This window comes from Podarcis raffonei, chromosome 7 (assembly GCF_027172205.1).
Source record: "Podarcis raffonei isolate rPodRaf1 chromosome 7, rPodRaf1.pri, whole genome shotgun sequence".
NCBI classification, from domain to species: Eukaryota; Metazoa; Chordata; class Lepidosauria; order Squamata; family Lacertidae; genus Podarcis; species Podarcis raffonei.
Genome location: NC_070608.1, coordinates 82,432,358 through 82,456,772, shown reverse-complemented (window position 1 = coordinate 82,456,772; position 24,415 = coordinate 82,432,358).

Here is a 24,415-nt window from a genome sequence, read left to right as displayed (position 1 = left end):
TACAGCAGTCACACTGGGAGGTGGTTGTTTAGACTTAGAATCATAGAATTTTAGAGCCAGGAGGGACCATGAAAGTCTAGTCCAACCCCCTGCAAGAATCTTTTGCCCAATGTGGGGCTCGAACCCACAACTCCGAGATTAAGAGTCTCGTGATCTACTGTCTGAGCTATCCAGCAGCTACTTGAATCACCCAAATCAAGCAAGAGAAATCAATGTCCATGGCAATGCAAATATGCATCTCAGTCAGGAGTTGGGAGCCTGTGGACGTCCAGACATTGTTGGACAACCTCCATCTGTTGCCACCAGAGATCTTGGGAGTTGCAGTCCAGCAATGTATGGAGGGCCATAGATTTCCCACCCATGAGCTAAATACAGACATTATAATAGTCCTCCAGTTATCTCACTGAACTTAAAAGTAACATCTGCCATGGGTAAAGATGTATCCCCATCGGGAACCACTGTTGTTGTTTAGTTGTGTCCGACTCTTCGTAACCCCATAGACCAGAGCACGCCAGGCACTCCTGTCTTCCACTGCCTCCCGCAGTTTAGTCAAACTCATGTTAGTAGCTTCGAGAACAATGTCCAACCATCTTGTCCTCTTCCGTCCCCTTCTCCTTGTGCCCTCACTCTTTCCCAGCATCAGGGTCTTTTCCAGGGAGTCTTCTCTTCTCATGAAGGGGCCAAAGTATTGGAGCCTCAGCTTCAGGATTTGTCCTTCCAGTGAGCACTCAGGGCTGATTTCCTTAAGAATGAATCAGTTTGATCTTCTTGCAGTCCATGGGACTCTCAAGAGTCTCCTCTAGCACCATAATTCAAAAGCATCAATTCTTCGGCAATCAGCCGTCTTTATGGTTCAGCTCTTACTTCCATACATCACTACTAGGAAAACCATAGCTTTAACTATACGGACCACTAACTGTGTACAAAAATGAGCTGCATTGGACTTGAGGCGTTCCTTGCCTGCAGTGACTGCATAACATGGAGGTCAGATCCATGGCTCTGCTCCTCCATGCTGTTCACTCCTGATGTCATGTTCATGCAAATTGTCTTCAAAAACTCAGAGAGGAGGATTCCTTTTAAAAACACCCCAAACTTTAAAGGCTTCAGTTGCACAAAAGCCCTTGGCTATGTGCAGTTGCTTTCACTGGGTGACCTACATGTCCCTGCAAGGCACAAATCCATACAACCCTCCTCCCACAATATATTCATGCTCTTGGGAGTTTCTGACTGTCAACCAGGGAGGATGATGAAGGAAAGACAGCTCAGTCTAAACCTATGCTGATCCCCTCGCCTGCGGAGGGATCTGTTATGATCGTTCTTACACATGCTGAAATTAATTTGTCCCCCCAAAATTCTCCCTTGTGAATGTTGAAGTCAAATAGCCTCCAGATATTCTCTGAATAACCAAATATTTGTCAGATATTCACCGACTACTTGATATCTACCTTTGACACTCAGGAATATTTCAGTTCCATGGTTGACATTCGACAACTGATATTTCATAATATTTGGTAGTTGGCGCACAATTATATCTGGTGTATTCGACAGTCCTGATAGCTGATGTGCAATGGCATATCACAGCGCTCTTCAAACTTCCTTCCTTCAAGAGAGCGAGTTCCACATTGTCTGCCAAGTAGTGCCTGTTCAATGAAGGTGATTTGGGGATATGCGCTAGGGCACATGCATTGTTGGGTCATCACATTATCCACTGTGAAGTGCTGAGCGCACTGAACATTGCCTTGTGCCTCTGCAGAGCAGAAGAAGATTCAGATTGATGATAAACATTATGTCTTTTAGGAAAGCTTGTCTTCTGATAAAAGTCACCTCAATAGGATTCCAAAGAAAGCAGTTCCCAGGAGAATGTTTGGAAATCATTGTTATATTACATGTGGCACGATTTTGCAGGAGGATCACAACAGTGTTTAATATTTGACAGTATTTGATAGCTGACTTAAAACTGCATTTTATTTTTTTTACAAAAATATATCTGTATAGCATTTGATAGATAACATGCAATAGATATTTGTATTTTCGAATTTGGAACCTACCAAATTAAAAGATGCCCCAAAGTTTTAAATATCTGCATTTTAAAGTAAAATAAAATAAAATTGAATATTGAAAAGGAATATTGAAATTCTGAATAATTCATTAAAATGTTGAATGGTAACATTGGGAAATTTCATGCATTTTGAATATGCGTGCGTATTTATTACAGCTCTAATCTGTTCTTAAACTCAGGAGCTATGTCATACTAGATTTTCCCTTTGCTATGTCCTTGCTCTAATATTTGTGGTTCTGAGTTATTTCATTGTTCACTGAGTTTTGCTGGGCTGGGGTGATGAATTATTAAACACTGGATAGCAAGAATGCCTATTTGCAAAACACACTAAGTTCCAGATTATTTTCATGTACACTCTTGTGAAGTTACATTTTGATCTTTCAATCATACTCAGCCACATTGCACTTGGCTACTGCCCACCAGTGGTGTATTATAGGGAATACATGAAAAAGGTGAATATAACATGCTATTTACTGTATCCACAGTGCAGAATATGCAGTGCCCCTGGTTTATTAGGTTAGCAAATGAAATAACTTAATTAAGGATGGTGGTATGCTTTATACAAAAAAGGAATCTTCAATGAATTTAATATTGTTCATAGGAATTTACTTGGTGCAAATATATAGAAATTACAAATGCATGTTATTTAATTTCATTGTGACATGTACCTTCCAAATTATCTTTTTAGGCACAATTCAGATCCATTGACTTCAATGGAAATGTTAACTGTAAGCTGAAAGGAGCTTAGCTTTGGCTGAATTGTGCCTGATGGAGTTACGTATTTTTTGAGATACCCTCTTTTTAAGTATATTGATGTCTCAGTGGTACCTCGGGTTACATACGCTTCAGGTTACATACACTTTAGGTTACAGACTCCACTAACCCAGAAATAATACCTTGGGTTAAGAACTTTGCTTCAGGGTGAGAACAGAAATCGCGTGGCAACAGCGGGAGGCCCCATTAGCTAAAGTGGTGCTTCAGGTTAAGAACAGTTTCAGGTTAAGAACGGACCTCCAGAATGAATTATGTACTTATCAAATCAAATCAAATTTTATTAAACGGTCACAGACCAGATTAAAATTATGTACTTAATCCGAGGTACCACTGTATTTAGGAAAAGTTTACTTTTAATAAAGTACTGTTTTATTGTTCTTTTGGATGTTTTCTGGTATTAACAAAAGATCACAGTTTCTTGAACCCTCCAAGTTATTGTTTCAGAAACACTGAAAACAGTTGTGTTCATGTGAACAAAGGAGGTGACTATATTGAGCCAGTGGCCATATTTCTTGTATTATGAATAACTGTTTGCTTTTAAAACAATCCTGTAGAAACACTATATACACAGCCTCAAACATTATAAAACCATGCTTCCCACACACATAACCAGTGTTGGCATATTGAGTCAGATCAAGAACTCCCTAACGTCCTGAGATGCTCTGTGGACTTGGGAGCCCCAAAATTGATGCATTAAAATAAAGTAACTGGTGCATTTTTTATTTTTTATTAAAATCAAGCTGAATTCAAGTGGGAAGGTGGTGGAGAGTTGGAGGAATATTTGGTTTTGACAAACAGGCCTGAGTTTTAATCCTAGTTAATTATTTTTCCAGAGCACTACACTGAGGGTGATTTAGGGAGAGATCTTTGCTAATTTTTAGGAGAGCTCTATATAGGATCATTCTATTTCACTCTCCCCCTTAGTTCAGCTGTAGGGCTTTCGGTGTGATTTATTCATTCCTTTTAATTCTAATCTCTTTCTGTTTTCCAACAAACAACACCTAATTTAATTATTTGTTTTTCATTTCATTTGTTTTCTCATATTTTCCTTAGGTTTGTGTGTGCTTCTCTCTTTTTTTTCATTTCCAATTTCCCCCCCTCCTGGTTTTAGTTTGCTTGTTTAAAGTTTCATCTTCCTCTCTTCTGTTTTTGGGTACCAGTGATTTTATTACATTGAATTCTTGCTCTCAAGTATTAGTAGTTTTATGTACTGCTTTCCTTCTAGGAAAAAAAATGTGTCAGTACTGCGTGCCTTGAGTACCCCCAGAAAAAAGCACTGGTTTTATTAACATTTTATCCCCTCCTCCCTGTGCATTTTTAAAAAATGCAAAATTAGCTTTAAAAAAAGCTTTTAAAAAGCTTTAAACGTTCCTTGCACACACAAAAACCCCTTGTTGCATCAGCCTGAAATTTGACAGTCTTAATTCACTCAGAAGTGTTTCATTAGCCTACAAATTTTATCTGCTTCTGTAATAAGGGAGGGAAGCGATAGCCATTTTCCCACTCTCCATTATAGTAAATGGGAAAACAGTTTTGGGTCTAACAAATCGGAATAACACATTGAACTGGGAAAATACAGCGTGAATCTGAAACAGATTGGGATGCCTGCCAACATATACAAGGCAAATTTTTGTGGCCAGGTTACGCCCTTAATTATTAGGTCAACAAAAAATGTCACTAAATAACCTGCAGTCTTCTGATTCCTCAGAACTCTTCGTGAGACCAGATGGTAAAAACAGAACATTAGGTGGAAGACAAGGGGAGAGGCTATTGGTCAGGCTACCATATCTGCATCTAGTAAGAATCTCAAGATGTTGGTTAGGAAGAGGTTGCAGACATTCCAATAAGGCCCTTTCAGGTGCTTTGCGGGTTTCAGGTTGCACCCAGGCCTCCTGGAAAGGAGAACATACATAATGACTGGGGTCCTATCTCTGCAAATGCAACAACTAGCTGTCGCTGTATTGTTCCTCCATCCTTAGGTGAAACACACAAGTTCCTTGGGTAGGTTGAGAACAGGACATGAATGAAGGGAAGCTAAGCACTCCTTGCATAAACAAAGGTAAATATTAATTTTAGTCAGCACACTAGGCAAAAGAAAAATGTGGATAGAAGTGAAATTGGGTAGCTTTACCTAGTGGCTGGAAGGAATGCTCTCTTGGAGAATAAAGATACATCTTCACACTTCTCAATACTTGAAGACACAAATGAATTGGCCTCCCCCGTGTGTGTGTGTGTGTGTGTTTTACCATCTATCCTGTTGAACAGTTCTGGAAAACTGAAAAGCTTGCACACTGTGTTATGATGCTTTCTTAAGTCAAATAAAGACAGTGTCCTAATATAGATTTTGGATTCTTTCTTAAACTGTAAGTCTCTTTTTGAGTTATTATGTATTATTGATACATAAATTAAATGACGACAAAATATAAATCTTGGAGTACAAACTCTATTAGTCTTTGGAATATGGCAAGGACAATAGCTACACCATCTGGTTGATTTTCACAACTTATTCAATCATTATGAATGTTTAACACACACACACACACACACCAGATGCATTTAGCACTCTTTGTTGTTAAGCTTGAGATTTCCTTGCTGATTTCATTCTTCCTGCAAATTTATCAAACAAACACCCAGGTTTTTGATATGGTATGCTGTTTTAACTCCAGTTGTAATGTTATAATTATCACTGTTAATTTTAAGAACGCATTCAAGCTCTGCCAACTATTTCATTTCTACAACAGAAAAATGCATACCTTCCTTTTATAATTCTTGCAGGAATCACTCACAGGTTGCAAAAAGTAGCTGGTGCAAAACATCATTATTAAGTGGTAAAACGTCTGCCAAGTTTGATGAATAGGTGGGAGTTCCACTCCTTGCCCCGACCCCATTCTTGGCTCATCCCCCCCAGTAGTGGGTGGCATGGTAAGGTACTGCCACTCACCTGACCTCTGATGAGCAGCATTGCTGCTGTTTACCAGGAGGTAGAGGGGTTAGGTGGTGTCAATGCTGGCGTGGTGCAAATGCATTGGCAGGAACACCAGGTCAATGCCGCTGGTGTATTTGCACCACACAATGCTCACCATAGCCTTCCCCTCTACCTCCCAGTAGCAGCAGCAACATGACCGACCAGACATCAGGTGAGTGGTGCTGCCCCACCGCTGCAGCACCCACTGCTGATCCACTCACTAAACATGACTACTCTCAACTATGGTCCACTTTGACCTTGATCTCCACCTCCATCGTTCTGCCCGGACACTGAGGTCCAGCGCAGAGGGCCTTCTGGCAGTTCCCTTGCTGCGAGAAGCCAAGTTACAGGGAACCAGGCAGAGGGCCTTCTCGGTAGTGCCGCCCGCCCTGAGGAACGCCCTCCCACCAGATGTCAAAGAGAAAAATAATTACCAAACTTTTAGAAGACATCTGAAGGCAGCCCTGTTTAGGAAAGCGTTTAATGTTGAATAGGTTATTGTATTTTGGTGTTTTGTTGGAAGCCGTCCAGAGTGGCTGGGGGGACCCAGCCAGATGGGTGGAGTATAAATAAAAAAATATTATTATTATTATTATTATTATTATTATTATTATTATTATTATTATTATTATTGATCATTCTATAGCACTCAGTAGGAGCCCCTGAGAACCAGGTCAATGCTTGATGAGAGAATTTTGGGGGACTGTAGCAAGGAGAATATTGAGAACTGCCTCTATATAGATGTAACTGGGGTTGTTGGAGTGTGTCTGGAATGCCTACTCTCACAAAGACATAGAACAGTGGTGGACTGTGGGTTCTCAAATTTCAGCGGTGCCCTGTGCCTCTTGTGTTCCTAAAATGCCTCTACATATAATGTGGGATACGTGGAGTTCACATTCCCATCTGCATTGTAACATGGCAGGGATAAGGCCTGGGAGGGCGGGGTATAAATAATTTATTATTATTATTATTATAAATGTGTGTCCACATCTATTACTCACTATCCTATGGTGCAACTTTGTCTGGGTTAGGTGCATAACGTTTCCTGCAGAAACTAAGCTCTGCTGCATTTTAAATATACTTCTTACTTTTAAGACTCTTACTTATCTGTGTTTCAGCAACTTCTCTGCTCTTCCAGTAAATCCCCCTAGAATATATTTTTTCTTGGTTCACATTCTCAAAGTGTACACAGCGTGGCACTTGATCTGGGGACCAGGTAACATTCACTGCGATGCCAATGATGATAATGGAACTTTCATCTTGCTTTAATTAGACATTTCGATCGAGCAGTTCAGAGAACAGGCAAAGTCCAATGTCATTTCATCACATAGTACAATTGCCTCCCAGTTCTGAAGCATTACCTCTGCTTTCCTCCAAGGCTTTTTGAACTGTGCATCTAGAAGGCTCAGCTCCTAGATGTTTCAGCACTCCACACCTTGTCCCGTCTTAAATGACTCCTTTTTAATAGGGTGATACACTTGACGTGGAACTCAAACCCTGAGGAGTCAGGCTCAGGTGTAACTATACACCATAACCTTGATTTCCCCTCACTTCATGTTGTATTAAGTACCTGACAGGAGATGCCCAGTTACATCTTGTCCTCAACACATATTACCTGGATCAGGTATATAGGTAAGAAGCAAACAATTGTCTTCTGAACCATTATCAACTCTAATTTCCCATGTAATTTAGAGCCTCTTTGTAAACTCAGTGAAATCAGCATGTAACCAGGTGTGTGTGTGTGTGTGTGTAGCTATATAGGTATATAAATATATAGTTAACTAACCAGTTGACAATGAAGAAACATGTGGACTACTTGCAATTTTCAGTATGTTTTGATTCTGATGCAGGATTATACAGATGATCACAAGCAAAAGCATCCCAAATTGACTAGTGGTACATATTAATGGCTGGGGTAACCCTTGGGGGAGCCCCAGGCTAACTGGAAAATCATCTAGGGCAAAACTCTTTCTGATACTTGAGGCATAATCCCTTTCCTGAATTTGAGGCACATTTGACTCTTACAACAGAAATAGTTTACCGTATTTTTCACTCTATAAGATGCACCAGACCATAAGACGCATGTAGTTTTTGGAGGAGGAAAACAAGGAAAAAAATATTCTGAATCCCAGAAGCCAGAACAGCAAGAGGGATCGCTGCGCAGCGAAAGCAGCGATCCCTCTTGCTGTTCTGGCTTCTGGGATAGCTGCGCAGCCTGCATTCGCTCCATAAGACGCACACACATTTCCCCTTACTTTTTAGGAGGGAAAAAGTGAGTCTTATAGAGCAAAAAATACGGTACTTTTAGAGCAGAGATAGGCAATATTGTGCCCTCTAGACATTGTTGACTAAAACTCCCAACATGATGATCAGTGGTCATGAAGGACTAACTGTGTTTGTTGTCCCTGTTTGAGAGTGCGAAAGAGTCAACATTATGCAATGGGTATGCTTCTTGGTTGGTTGGATGGAGGCAAGCCCAGAGCAAGGACTCACTCTTGCAGAGATTCAATGGGCAGCCCCCAAATGCTTTGGCTGGGCATGAATGGGCTTGCATGATGGAAGGAAGCAGGTTGCGGGAAGCTGGCCTAAGTGCTCTGACAGTGCTCAGCAAGATGCAAAAACAATTCTCAGTGAGGCAGCAGCACAGCTCGAGTCGTCCCTGGACTGCTGCTGCTGCAAGATCCAGAGGCACGTAGCTTGCAGAACAATTGACCTCCATTAGATCCTGCATTCTGCTTTTCATAGGAAGAAAAATGCAGAAGAGCTTCTCAACTCTCCATCAAGCAAGCCTTGCCCCCAACAGAGAGAGGAAAGCTGGCTGTCATTTCTTTATAATGTGTTCCACCAGGAAAGAAGGGGGGGGGAGGAAAAACAAACAAAGCAAAGGATCAATTTTTAAGCCTTAGGGTTATGTTCCTGATGCTTGATTCTCCTGCAGATTGAAAAGGTAACAAATAGCGCAAGTTAGAAAGGAGTTAACGGATTAATGGCAAGTAATACATATTAAGTTACAACTTTGTGGTTCACCTCTTGAACTCACTCTTTTCTGGTTTTTTTTTTTATAAAGATATTTATTAAGTTTCCAATTTTATACAAACAAAAAGAAAAAAGAAAAAAGAAAAAAACACATACAGTTCTCAACCCTTAATTTTCTATGACATATTTCCCTGACCTCCTCATACCTCCCCTTCTTGTATTCCAATTCAAATTATTTACTCAGCAAATCCTTATCTCAAAACATTACAGCTGGAAACCCCTTAATTTCAATCCAACATCATTCAACATTCTTTAATTTTACAATATTTCTGTAAATAGTCCTTAAATTTCTTCCAATCTTCTTCCGCCGACTCTTCTCCCTGGTCACGGATTCTGCCAGTCATTTCTGCCAATCCCATACAGTCAATCATCTTCATCTGCCATTCTTCCAGAGTGGGTAAATCTTGCGTCTTCCAATACTTTGCAGTAAGTATTCTTGCTGCTGTTGTAGCATACATAAAAAACGTTCTGTCCTTCTTTGGCACCAATTGGCCGACTATGCCCAGGAGAAAGGCCTCTGGTTTCTTCAAGAAGGTATATTTAAATACCTTTTTCAATTCATTATATATCATTTCCCAGAAAGCCTTAATCCTAGGGCACGTCCACCAAAGGTGAAAGAATGTACCTTCGTTTTCCTTACATTTCCAACATTTATTATCAGGCAAATGATAGATTTTTGCCAGCTTGACTGGGGTCATGTACCACCTGTATATCATTTTCATAATATTCTCTCTTAAGGCATTACATGCCGTAAACTTCATACCTGTGGTCCATAACTGTTCCCAGTCAGCAAACATAATATTATGTCCAACGTCTTGTGCCCATTTAATCATTGCAGATTTAACCGTCTCATCCTGAGTATTCCATTTCAACAGCAAATTATACATTTTTGACAAAGTCTTAGTTTTGGGTTCTAACAGTTCTGTTTCCAATTTGGATTTTTCCACCTGGAAGCCAACTTTCTTGAACTCACTCTTTTCTGATTCTGAACTGATTCAACTGAAACTGTTACCAGTTGCCAGAATGACAGATCACCATTTTGTCCCTTATTGACAGGGTTGTAGCTGAAGTACAAACATTTGCTAAACCAAAATGCAGTCTTAAAAATACATTTCTTTGTGGTGGGATCCTCCTCTTAACACTATGGCAATTTCTCCTTCAGCTATATAGAGCCAGGAAGTCAGGTCTTACTATTTGGCCAAGGGCAATCGCCAGTTCGCTCCACCTATGGCAACCATTGGCCACTGGTACTCCACTATGGGCCAGCACTTAGATTTATAGGGGAGAAATACGAAGATGGACCATGCCCCTTCAATGCATCCATAGGGTTCACAGGTGAGTCAGGAGATCAAAGCAGAAGCCCATTTGAAATATCATCCAATTCATACTTTCCCACACATGCAAACCTTGAAGTGTTAGCCCAGTATGAACTGATTCCATCTCTTTAGAGGCAACTGAGGCCTGGTTAATGAATTGAATAGGGGTATGGCTGTTGAAGTAAAATCGTGAAGTAAAACACTATTCCATGTGGGAAGCTTTGTTGTTGTTGCTGTTGCTGTATTAATTAGGGCTTGGAGGTTGGTGCAGCTGATTATGCCCATACTTCAAAATATATTTTTAGCACAATTATTTTGGATTTCAGTGAAGCGTAGAATTCTCAGCAAGCTTTCAAAGTATGATCAAAGGACAGGTCAATCCATCAATTTTGCTTTCTAAAACTACCAGTATTTCATTTTTCCAATCTTAAATTTAGTTTGCAGTATTTCTGCATTTGTTTCCACTATTTTTTAAAAGAATCCTCTTGAGTACTTTAATGTTCATGCCTCCTAATACACAATTTTTTGTAAGCAATTTTCCTGAATGTAATGCATTTTTTGTTTGTCTGTTTTAATAATACACACATTTCTAGGCACACATCCCCCTAAAATATACATTTTTTTGGCTGCAGAACACCATCACAAAATTTGGACAAGCGTATTATTTTGGGAGGTGTAAATTGGTAGGTTTGCATTTTAAGGTAAAAAGTAACTGGGAGATTTGGGAGAGGAAAAACAGCTAAATGGGAAAGGGTCCCCTAACTCCATACTGCCATCCTCCCAGATGCATTTGATTAGAAAAAAAAGCGAGGAGGGAATATAGAAGAAAAACCACATGAAAATGATGGTCCCAAGGGATTGGCACCTTGAAATCAACAGGATGGCCGAGCTTGCCAGTTAAGATCTCAGATTCCCTAATCAATATCGGCAGACAGGAGGGACTGGGCAGCAGCTGTTTATTAAATTCAAAGACATTAAACCCGCCTTAGTGAGAGAGCAATGCTGATGGATTTCCACATGCCCAAGGAGATGGGATTTTGGGAGAGCATTCTCTTTGCTAAAGGGGCAAAATTTCCCCAGATTCAGCTTTTCTTGCAATTTATTTATTCAGGGGTTCTTCTGCCTGCCTGCCCACGCTGGCAAAGTGGCTTTCCAAGGCTCCACAATAGAGGAGGCAACCAAGGGATGTAGTGGTGCACAAGGAGGGGCAGAGATGCAGCAGTGCTGTGCTCACTTGACGTGGTGGTGAGGTTGAGGGACCTCCAGGTTGTGGCAGCCCTGATACAGAGGTAGTAGCTGAGGTCATGCAGAGCAAGTGTGTGCAATTTCTCACTTGCCTTCTGAACATTTAGTGTCACTGCTGGTTCCTGAGGAAGACAGGGAGGTGTGAGATGTGAGGAGTGAAGCATAATAATAATAATAATAATAATAATAATAATAATAATAATAATAATTATTTTTATTTATATCCTGCCCTCCCCAGCCAAAGCTGGGCTCAGGGCGGCTAACAACAATAAAATAAGACAACATTTTAAAATCATTTCATTAAAAAATTACTTCAAATCAAATTGATGGCAACCATTGGGTAGAGTTCTGTGAAGATTGCCAAAGGAGGGAGTCAGGCTGTGCCCTGGCCAAAGGCTTGGCGGAACAGCTCTGTCTTGCAGGCCCTGCGGAAAGATGTCAAGTCCCGCAGGGCCCTAGTCTCTTGTGGCAGAGCGTTCCACCAGATTGGGGCCGCAGCCGAAAAAGCCCTGGCTCTAGTTGAGGCCAGCCTAACCTCTCTGTGGCCTGGGACCTCCAAGATGTTTTTGTTTGAAGATCGTAAGTTCCTCTGTGGGACATACCAGGAGAGGCGGTCCCGTAGGTACATAGGTATGGTGCCAGCATGGTGGTGGAGCCATCTAGATGTTCCATGCTTTGCTCCCATGCCTTGCCCCACTCCTTCTCCCTATCAGGAACAGGCAGTGACAGGTGAGCAACCCTGCCCAGCCTCTTCTGCCCCACCAACCACTACTGCTCAGAGGAGGAGCAGAGCTTCAGACTGGGGAACAGAAAACATGCTGACTCTGATCCAGAAGCCATTCAGGGTTGATCTAGACCTCTGTAGATCATTCCTTTCTCCACCCTTAGAGGTAGAAGTATAAGGACCATTATCTTTCCCTCCATGCATGGAAAAATAACTTATGAAGAGAAACCAGTAGACAGGAGAAGGGTTTAAAAACAACAGTCACACAACACATCAGTCTTCTACTGCAAAATGTCCATTCTGACATCCACATGTTTCTGAGGGAAGTTAATTTTGGGCTTGCAGATTGTGAGACGGTGTATTGTAGTACTGCAGATGGTAATTCTGATCCCTGCTTTAAAAAATCAAATAGGTATTCAGATGCTGAACCCTGCAGAACTCTCTCTCTCTCTCTCTCTCTCTCTCTCTCTCTCTCTCTCTCACACACACACACACACACACACACACACACACACACAAGTAATACTTGTTCCCTTATCAAAAGAACCATTTTTTCCAGCTGTAAGGGACAGGACATTGACCTCTACTTAAACATCCTGAGGTAAGAGGAGTAGCCAGTGGAAATTATTTATAACCTGACCAGCTCATTTCGTTTCATTCTCCGAAGCCCACAGTGTCTGACTGACACAGCAATAATGGACAGCGAACTTTTGTGCCAATTAATTGTTAATGAGAGGTTTGATTAGCAAATAAAGTGCCTATTAGGTGAACTGATTGTCTTTCTTTCATAATACCAGAGGTCAACTTTTTTTAAACTGAAAAGGCACACTGTATGTAGCAAAAGCTGTTTAAATTTTAACCATATCTCTTCCAAGGTTGGATAACGTTGATTCAACAAAATTGGAATGTGGAGAGCATCTCTGCAATTATGATCAGCCAACAGATAATTCTGAATCGGCAACTTGTGATTCTTTTCCAACACTGATCTCTTGCACCTCACACGGTGGTTAACGGACTCCCAAACTTTTGATACCCAGGGCACATTTTTTATTTCCAGAATAAAGAATTGGAGACACCATTCATTCTCACTCCAAATGGTATTCATGTATAAGTGTATGGGTGGGGGAAATTGTTTGCATACTGTAAGGAATAGCATGGAGTCCAGTGTTGTGTATTGGGGCATTTTGTACTTCATGCGCATAGGAAAAGTGCAGTGTGTACTATTAGGAACAGAATTTGATTCTGGGTTTCACATGAAAACAACCATTGCCTATGTTTCTAGTCCCTATGTCTAAAGAAGTTCTTGGAAGTGTGAGCAATGCCTGAAGGCACCTCAGAAGCCAGATAGCAGCCAAGCAAGATTTACAGAGGATGGTGGGGTTTCTGGCAACTTACATATATTGTAGAAATTGAATACAAGTGGATGGTCAGTACTCATAGTATAGAAATCCATCCTCAATTAACCCCAAATCACCTCTTGCCTTTTGACATTGAATCATATACAAGAGAGAGAGAGAGAGAGTGAGGGAGGGAGAGAGAGAGAGAGAGAGAGAGAGAGAGAGAGAGAGAGAGAGAGAGATTTTATTACATCATCTATTGTACTTTGGGCTCATTGTGATGGACACTGTATATATACTCAGAGTCGAGAGTGGATTTCATGCTCTTTATTCAGCTCATAGTTGTGAGGAGGAATGAAAGTTTCCCCAAAGTATCTGCTTTATATACATTATTTACACAATGGGCTGCACGTGATTGGCTAATTCCGGAATTCTCCTGTAGGCCAATCAGGTTGTGGATCCACTTCCATCTGGAGCTGGATTGGGTGGCTCCTGCAGACCAATCATACTGCTGCATTGTTCTAGGACCAATCAGACTGCTGCATTCTGAATCCTATTGTTCTAAGACCAATCAGACTGCTGAATTTTGGATCCTATTGTTCTAGGACCAATCAGACTGCTGCATTTTGGATCCTATTCAACTCAGTACATAACAAACTTTTTACATTTATCCACACCCTACACAAATTTTCCATTCCCCTTCTAGGCAAGTAAGAATTGTTCAATGATATTTTCCAGCCAAGTAGAAGCAATTAATTAGAGTGTGGAGCAGGGCTGTAGCCCTGGGATAGGGGTGTGTCCTGGGAAGAGTACTGAGGGCCAGATAGATATATTCTGTCCCCGGGCCTAAAGGTTCCTGATCTTGTTGGCATCCAATGGTGTGTGCCTTCAGGGGTGAAGGCAAATTGCTTGTGTTAGCAGCACTGAAGTGACCTCCCAGAGCATGGAGGTCCTGGGATGCTCAGATGACAATACCCCTCCCCCCTGGCATTGCTGATGTGGTCCAAGGAATACATTTGGCACCAGCTTGGCTGCAGGAGTTGCCAGAAGGAGGAGTATAAGACGCCATCCAACCGTCTTAGGGATTCCACCCTGGATTTGTGTAGGGTTCACTCCTTAGCCTTTTCCTCTCCCAAAGATATCCTGCAAGGCACCAGAGGTTTAGGATCAGAGTTTCCCTTCTCCTAGATGGGTTCCTGATCACTACTGTAGATTAAGTTCATAGCTCTCAAAAATGGGAAACGTTATTTTTTATTGTAGGCTTATTGTAAATCAGCATTTACTGTATGTTTATTGTATTTCATATTTTAAAGGTGTCCATGACACTTTTTAAACGAATGTGTGTGTGTGTGTGTGTGTGTTTGTGTGTGGAAAACACTGTTATTCAAGACTAGTTCCATTTGGTGTTTGTTTTGCTTTAAATTAGCAATTTCCTTATTGACCATAACAGTTAGCATCTCAGCTGGAACTATATTGGAATTTGAGCTGCCAAAAAGGATCATGAAATGAGGAATAAAAAGCATATGGAGGGGAGAAACCCACAAAGTTTCCCTCGCTGATATAATGGAAGGCGTTCTGGCGGGTGGCCATCTGCACCCGCTGAAGAGAGGGATCCTGGGATGACATTGATCGATTTAACAGTAGGAAAGTATTAATGATATGCGGCTCTGATGGCTGAGCCACTTCACACTCATTTGCATTTCCATTCATCATCTCAGCATTTATCATTATGAGGCGAATGCCAGAACTAATTAAAGTCTGGGCTAACAGGGTGACACGGGGGACTAGCCAGTACTTCTGTGGAGGAAAATATGGGAGCCTTTCCAGCAGGAAGTACACCAACCTTACACCAAACCCAATTAACTTAATTCCTAACTAAACTGTTAGAAGCTCCTTCATTTGAATAATCTAACAAGCCTGGCTTTAAGTTACATGGGCTCCCCTCCCACCCCCGCCGCCTCATGATTCTGTAACATTGTTTTATATAACCTTTTTCTTTCAGTAAGAATGGAAGGGTTTCTGTAACATCGTTTTTCCTTTGGCTGTGAACGATGGACAAAAACTGATCAAGTCGTAGCATAAAGGGAACATTTTGAAGAGTAACATCTATGTCGTGAATTTATCCCGGAGGTATCTCTAAACGAGTGCATGAGCGTCTCATTAAAGGATGAAAGATGTAAAAGAGAAACCCTCAGAAATGCTATAGGTATTCTTCTACCACCACCACCTTTGGACAAAACAGAGAGACGTATTCAGAATTGTTCTGTAGGAGCCACATACAAATAAGAGAGCTGTCTGCTGTGGCTTTAGATAAATCATGGACATGATCCAGCCAAAGTAATGGTAAGGCTACAAACAAAAACGCCATTATTGGGAGTGGCCAAAGTGGGACGTGGGTGGTGCTGTGGTCTAAACCACTGAGCCTAGGGCTTGCCAATCGGAAGGTCGGTGGTTCGAATCCCTGCAATGGGGTGAGCTCCCATTCCTCGGTCCCTGCTCCTGCCAACCTAGCAGTTTGAAAGCACATCAAAGTGCAAGTAGATAAATAGGTACAGCTCCGGCGGGAAGGTAAACGGCATTTCTGTTCGCTGCTCTGGTTTCACCAGAAGCGGCTTAGTCATGCTGGCCCCATGACCCGGAAAAACTGTCTGCGGACAAATGCCGGCTCCCTCAGCCAGTAAAGCGAGATGAGTGCCGCAACCCTAGAGTCGTTCGTGACTGGACTTAACTGTCAGGGATCCTTTACCTTTTAAAGCAAGTCCACCAAACTCAATGCAACCAATGTCAGCTCAAAAATGCATATTACAGCTGCCCACAAAGAAGATGACTCAGTACAAAATGTATTGGGATTTTAATCCCCCTCCAATATTTAAAATATGTTTCAGTACAGTCCCTATTCAGCACCAGCTTGACATTATTCCCCAGTTTTTGCTTTTGTTGCTGTTTTGGACACCACCTTCTTTCCCTTTAAAGAGGCCAGTTTTATCTGGGCTGTCATGAACTTTAACAGCCTAATTCTTCCCTTCATGTAGTCATGAAATAATGTAGACTCTAAGAGACATTGGTGAGAGAACGGAATTAAAGTGTCCCTGGTGGGCTTCACCATCAGCGTGAATTAGCTGAGTGTAGATGGAGAGAAAGTGTGGCTCAGTGGCAGGCTGCTGCCAGAGACTCCTAGCTGGTTGCCCAGGAATGTACAAAGACAAGGGAATGTTTCTCACCATCTGCTTTTTATTCAGTATTTACAAAGAGACGCTATAGAACCCAGCCTCTTGGATAATGGTGTTGTTCTGGGTGAATCTCTCCCCCCCCCCCGTCTCTCTCATTTCCTCATTCGTCATTCTCATCATCTCTTCTACGGGTGTTGCTAAGTGCCCTCTGTCTTTGAGCTCTTTGCCCTCCTACTTTCAAGGCTTGCCAGGTTCTGGGAGATGGTGGGTCTAGAATGCTTTCTAATGACAATGCGTCAGCCAGGTTCTGGCTGTCCCATGACTTCCCAACTTTCCCCCTCATCTGCCTCTGAGCTGTGACCTCCCTCAACCCCCTTTTGTGTAACTGTCTTCCTCTTCCTCCTCCCTAGAAGGGTCAAGCTGGGGAGGTGGTCCCCACCATTCCTTCTCTGCCCTGTCCCTGACAGATAGGTAGCCGTGTTGGTCTGCCATAGTCAAAACAAAAAACCTTTTTCCTTCCAGTAGCACCTTAAAGACCAACTAAGTTAGTTCTTGGTATGAGCTTTCGTGTGCATGCACACTTCTTCAGATACACTGAAACAGAAGTTGCCAGATCCTTCTATATAGTGAGAAGGTGGGGAGGGGTATTCCTCAGAAGGGTGGTGGGAATGGGTGATTGGCAGATAGCTGTGATGAGCCTGTTGACGACTCTTAACGACTGCAATAGGTCTTACAGGAAGGACTTCAGGTCTCTATATTGGACAAACAGGCCAAACCTTACGCCAAAGAGTAAACGGACATAAATCGGACATCAAGAATCACAAGACAGAGAAACCAGTAGGAGAACACTTCAATCTCCCAGGACATTCTATACAAGATCTCAAAGTAGCTGTTTTACTACAAAGGAATTTCAGAAATAGACTGGAAAGAGAAGCTGCTGAATTGCAACTCATTACCAAACTTAAAACCATGGAGAGACCTGGTCTGAACAAAGACATTGGATTCTTATCTCATTATACATGACAAAGCCATTTTTCACCTTCTCACCCCTTGCTTTTTCCTGTAAGACCTATTGCAGTCGTTAAGAGTCGTCAACAGGCTCATCACAGCTATCTGCCAATCACCCATTCCCACCACCCTTCTGAGTAATACCCCTCCCCACCTTCTCACTATATAGAAGGATCTGGCAACTTCTGTTTCAGTGTATCTGAAGAAGTGTGCATGCACACGAAAGCTCATACCAAGAACTAACTTAGTTGGTCTTTAAGGTGCTACTGGAAGGAAAAAAGTTTTTTGTTCTGTCCCTGACAGTTTTGCATGCAGAAGGTTCCAGGTTCACTCTCAGGCATCTCTTGGTATCTCGAGACCCCTGACAATACTGAACTAAATGGACCAATAGTTTGACTCAGTAGAAGGCAATTTCCTATGACTTCTGTGAACTGACCCAACTCACACGTCTGCATTTAGGGAAAGATTGTTAACAAATGGGCCAGATATTTTTCAGGGAACATTACTGATCTTCTTGTTGAGTGCCGCCCCCAAGTTTTTAAGGAATCCACTGAGTTTTCTAAAACACAGTATGAAAACTTCAACTATTTGTCATGTACCCAGGACACTGCCTGGTTGTACCAAAGGCATGCTAGCAACATTTGATGAGGATTGCAATCAGCAGCTTGAATAAAACATCCAATAGATATATTCTAGGAATTCCAGACCAGACCAGAATATAAATAAATAAAACATGTTGAAGCTGAACTCTTTCTAACCTTGAAACATTCCAGTTGTTTGCTTCCTTTGAAAACTTTGGAGCAGCCTTCTTCAAAATGATCAATTTGTCTTTTCACAATTGAACGGAGAGCCATGTTGAATGGCTTCAAGTTGTTTGTCCATCAGGCATTAAACATCTTATTGACACACCTTTAAAAAACTTTTTTCTTCCCTTTTGTCTTCTGAAAGGTACAGAGCACAGCTGATTTCCATTTGGAACCAGCATGTTGTGAATGTTGTCAGCTTTGGTGATTGTCTGATCCGATTACTGTCACTTTTGCTTCCTCTATCACATCTTTTTGCTACTCAGACTTGCTACAATTCATTCTAAATTTGGCCAAAACCTATCTGGGTCTAGGACAGAGACACCAAGAAGCTGAATTCTAACTGAAGAAAAAATCTCTCACTGCCATAGATGTCTAGAAACTTAGCAACAGGGTTATGAGAAGGTACCACAATGGAGATTTCATTCGTATGAGATCCATCAACAGAACATTGTCAGAAAGACCAAAAAAACCTCTGTAGTTGCAGCATGCTACAGACCATGACTTTCTATTACTTTTGTTTAACTTGTAAAAGGTTTTTTTTTTTTTTAAGATCCCAGCCACAAATGAGGTGCGGCAGGCAAAATGAGAGTTATCTCACAATGCCCCTGACCCTCTTGGGTGCTCCATGCAAAATTAGAATAGTGGTACTCTTGGGTGACAGCAGTCACGAAATTAAAAGATGCCTGCTTCTTGGGAGAAGGGCAATGACAGGCCTAGACAGCATCTTGAGAAGTAGAGACGTCACCTTGCCAACAAAGGTTCGTATAGTTAAAGCTATGGTTTTCCCAGTAGTGATGTATGGAAGTGAGAGCTGGACCATAAAGAAGGCTGATTGCCGAAGAATTGATGCTTTTGAATTATGGTGCTGGAGGAGACTCTTGAGAGTCCCATGGACTGCAAGAAGATCAAACGCATCCATTCTTAAGGAAATCAGCCCTGAGTGCTCACTGGAAGGACAGATCCTGAAGCTGAGGCTCCAGTACTTTGGCCACCTCATGAGAAGAGAAGACTCCCTGGAGAAGACCCTGATGTTGGGAAAGATGGAGGGCACAAGGAGAAGGGGGCGACAGAGGACGAGATGGTTGGATAGTGTTTTCGAGGTTACCAGCATGAGTTTGACCAAACTGCGGGAGGCAGTGGAGGACAGAAGTGCCTGGCGTTCTCTGGTCCATGGGGTCACAAAGAGTCGGACACGACTAAACGACTAAACAACAACAACAACAAAACTCTTGGGTGGGTGGGTCTGTTTTCCAAGGTCTTGGTCCCTGGGGGGGGAAAGCCCGATCTTACTACTCTCTGGAACATTAACTCCCTTTGTCAAGTAGGTGATTGGCAGCAGTCTTTTGTATTCTTAAACAGAGGAAATCCTTGCGTGGAAAAGTGCTTTCATTCTCAGATTGTGTTTGCTTTCTCATAGCAAGGTTATTTATTAACAAATGTTCAAGCCTGCTTCCATAAAATTATTTAAAACGAAAAGAAAAAAAACCATCTGAAAGATTCCCCAATCTAATCCAAAAGAAGGGACAGGTAGCACCCTCACAGCAAATGACCGAAACATTAGATTTCCAATAGCGACAGTCACTAACTTGGATGGCTTGAAAAAGTGTAATAGACAAAATCGTGGTGAACAGGCTAATAGATGACTACTCTGCAATGTCTAAATGGGCTGTCCATATTTCAGTTTCAGTATGCTACATTTATGTTCCCCAACATTCTCATTGTTGAGAGGGACTGTTCACAGAACCCCCGAATTTCTGTGCAAGTTGCTGTCTTGGATGTGCCTCTTCAACAAAAGGAGGAGAGTCTACAGAAGGAACCACTGAAGACATGAGCACAGCATTTTTATGGATTAAGGGGGGGAGGTCTCCCTCCCTGCGTCCCCTGGCTATACCCATGATTACACCTGATGCAGAAATACAGCAAAATTACACACAGACACCTGCCAGATAGCAGTCCATTAGAAGACACCAAGATCAGAGTAGCAAGTCATGCAGAAACATACTGGGCAACATCTTCTTTATGTGGGTACTTTGAGCATACAGTCATATTTACATAAGTTGCAAACCTATATCATTTACCTTGGAGTAAGCCCCACTGAAATGGGACGTGAGTTGCACTGTGGTCTAAACCACTGAGCCTGTTGGGCTTGCCGATCGGAAGGTCGGCAGTTCAAATCCCCTCGACGGGGTGAGCTCCTGTTGCTCGGTCCCTTCTCCTGCCAGCCTAGCAGTTCGAAAGCATGTCAAAGTGCAAGTAGATAAATAGGTACCGCTCTGGCAGGAAGGTAAATGGTGTTTCTGTGCGCTGCTCTGGTTCACCAGAAGCGGCTTGGTCATGCTGGCCACATGACCTGGACAAACGCCTGCTCCCTCGGCAAGTAAAGCGAGATGAGCGTCACAACCCCAGAGTCATTCATGACTGGACTTAACTGTCAGGGGTCCTTTACCTTTACCTTTTAAGCCCTATTGAACTCAATGGGTCTAACTTTGGAGGAGACAAGGATAGGACTACACAGTTAGTTAACTTACATTCTTTTTTGCATTAATCAGGAGTGGTGAACCTATGGCCTTCCTTATGTTTTGGACTCTAATTCCCATCAGCCCCAGCCAGTGTGGCCAATGGGATTAGAGCTGTAGTCTAGCCCCTACAGTACAGTGTTTGGAAATGATCGTTGTTAGTATTGGGTTTGCTCTTGTCAAAGTTCCACCACGTTTCACTGAGTTCAATGGGGAAACAGATTGCATGCTTAGTTGTGACCCATTGAGTTGAACGGGACTTCAGTTTGCTTAATTTTGAATGGACTTTGCTGGTGATGATGAATCATTTCATGGAATCATAGAATATAGAATTATGGAGTTGGAAGAGACCATAATGGTGATCCGATCCAATCCTCTCCAATGCAGGAATCTTTTGGCCAGCGTGGAACATGAACCCACAACTATGAGCTTAAGAGTCTCATGCTCTGCCGACTGAGCTATTCCAAGGATTTGTACATTATATTGTCAAAACGAATTTCAAACAACACATAGCATTAGATGAAAGGCGATCTTTTAATGGTTTCAGCCTACTTTTCTTTTCTTACTAAAGTTGTACACTGAACATACACACTGAGCGCAGGTATGCTAATATATTAACATTTGCACAATCGGGCTGTTTAAGAGGACTCTGTGGAGATGAAATCAGAACTCTTCTGTATAATGGCATTTATTATTCATGATCATACTATAGTAGTATAATAGCTAATAAAACAATCTTAGACAAAGAAACAGCAAACCCTCCAGTTAGTTGGGCTGCTATCATAATGCTTTCCAATTCAGTCTGCCTGAAAATCCAAGAACAGTTAGCTGCTGACTTCTTTTCAACCCTTAACTGTGTTACTTGAAATATACATGTGTGTGTGTGTGTGTGAGAGAGAGAGAGAGAGAGAGAGAGAGAATAGATGGACAGATAGATAGATAGATAGGCAGATAATTGAGTGAATGCTCAATTTTATTTATATTTTTAAACTGCTATTCACATCTGAACGGGGGCAGTTTCAAATGTCCGAATGTTGAAAGTCACCTAAATATTATTGTGGAATTCATTGGTGCATTGAAAAGTGTGTGTTTATATTCACACACACACAAAACCTATCTGAGAATAGTCAGCATTCACTGATGCATGATGGGCGTTTACTAAATGTTTTGTATTAAACTGTATCCCTGCGGGCAAACACACACACACACACACACACACACACACACACACACACACACACTATAATTATGAAACACACATACATAAAAGCACAGATGCACAAAGTCCAAAAAGAAAATTCTTTTGATTAGATGTCCGCATAAGCGCGTATGGGGAAAAGCAAGCAAGACAGGCACTGGGGGTGGGTAAAAAGACATATGCATTGCATGAACAATATACCCATCAAAATAACGGCTGATAAAAAAACAGGAGGAAGACTGTTTTGCTAAGTGCCATGTCTGTCCACACTATACAATTGTAAGTTACATCCACCAAGTACATTGCTCTGTAGGTGCTCTGCTTGTGTATTCATTAAATATAGAAAACAAGCGTGGAGGTGGGGGGGAAGTACAAAGTCTGATTCATAAAAAGAAAAAGGAGCGAGAGAGGGAAAAGAAAAACAAAAGAAACTTTGAACAACTTTTTTGTTTTGTTTTGTTTTTAAAAAATGGTGCTTTCTGTGTAAGGGAATAGTCTTGCGAACATTGTCAGCCTTGCGCCATATGTTCCAGGAAACGAGGGACCCTTGAAGAAGAAGAGGCTTTTGAATTATTGATCAATGATTAGCAAATGCAATCGAAATTGTAGACTTGATGTTGTGCAGGGATTCATAATTTATGAGTGGACAAAATAGGAGGTAACAGAGGTAGCGGTAGGTGATTTCAGCCCCCATATTGATTACTTAAAACAACAGGAGGTACGTGTAGTGTGACAGATGGAACAAAAACTGACAGCTCGCTGCCTGTCCATCACCGCAGACTGGGAGCTCAGGGAATAAAGCATACTGTAGAAGCAAATACATTTCTATTGTGTGTCTTTGATCATTATGCTGTTCGACTAGACCAAAGGACATATTTGTTTATAATTTATGTATTCTCTTACTATAAAAGATTGATGGCTTCCTATTAGATACCATCGGATCTAAATATCCAGATTCTTTGTCCCTGTAACAGCCAGAGAAGTGGCATTGTAGAAGGAGTTTGCTTAGCCTAGCCGTAGATTTCAGACAAGGGGATCCTGAAAGGATGCTTCAGTCGAACTGATGCTAGCTAGAGAACAGCAGAGTAAAAGTAAGCTAAGGCGTTTTCTTGCCTCTCTGTGCTAACTTCTGACTGGGCTCAGAGGAAATTTCTTTGAAGAACAGGGAGTGATGCGCTGATCTCTCTCTTTTAATGGTGCCACTGGGCCAGGCCTGATTGAGGATCAGTAGAAATAACATGCCATGGGGTTAGGATGTGAAGCCATTTTGTAGAGATGAAAGTCCACTAACTCCTGTTCCAATCTGAGTTGATTTCCCCAGTTTCCCACAAATCAGGGGTAGCCAACATGGTACCCTCCAAATATTGGTACCCAGCTCCTTTAAGCCCCAGGCATCGTGGCCAATGGTCAGGGATGAAGGAATCCCATGACTTCAGGTGAATGCCTGGGCAGAAATGTCAGTGCTGGGAAACTTGCCTGAAGATGGAAAGTTTGAAAACCACTGTAATATACCATTGCAAATCAGCTGCCGGTAGTGAATACTATTGCACGCCAACTTCCAAATGCTGTCAAATATTAAATGTTAGTTATCACATATTAATATTGAGGTCTCTGTTGGTACGACTGGAAGTCATATAGAGATCTAATATATTCAGCAAATATCCATTGAATATCTGGAGGGTAAAAAGGTAAAGGTAAAGGGACCCCTGACAGTTAAGTCCAGTCGTGAACGACTCTGGGGTTACAGCACTCATCTTGCTTTATAGGCCGAGGGAGCCGGCGTTTGTCCACTTCCGCAGACAGTTTTCTGGGTCATGTGGCCAGCATGACTAAGCCGCTTCTGGGGTAGTTAGCACTAAATTCACACACACAAAAATGTGCTGTCTGCAGAGCAAATCCTTCTCAGATCTGCAGGATTCATGCATTGAGAGAGTTTCCCCATTTTTAGTCTGCTGAAAGCTCTCCTTTCAAAATTCCCTTGACAATAATTCTGTTCCCTTTTCCTTCTGAGATAAGGAACATTGGGTTCCACCCTCCCCGTGTAGTACCTACACCCTTCCACACCCCTCTTTCCCACTAGGATAATCCCAACTAAATTTACTAAACAGAAGGGCAAGTTGCAAAATCTCTTAATAATCCCCATCCTAAGTCCTTCAGCCAGCGGCAGTCACCTTGTCATGTTTATTCCCTACCCAATAATCGCCCCCTTTTCCTCGAAAAAAAAGGTATAAATAGAATTACAACCCAATTGCCTCCTTTTA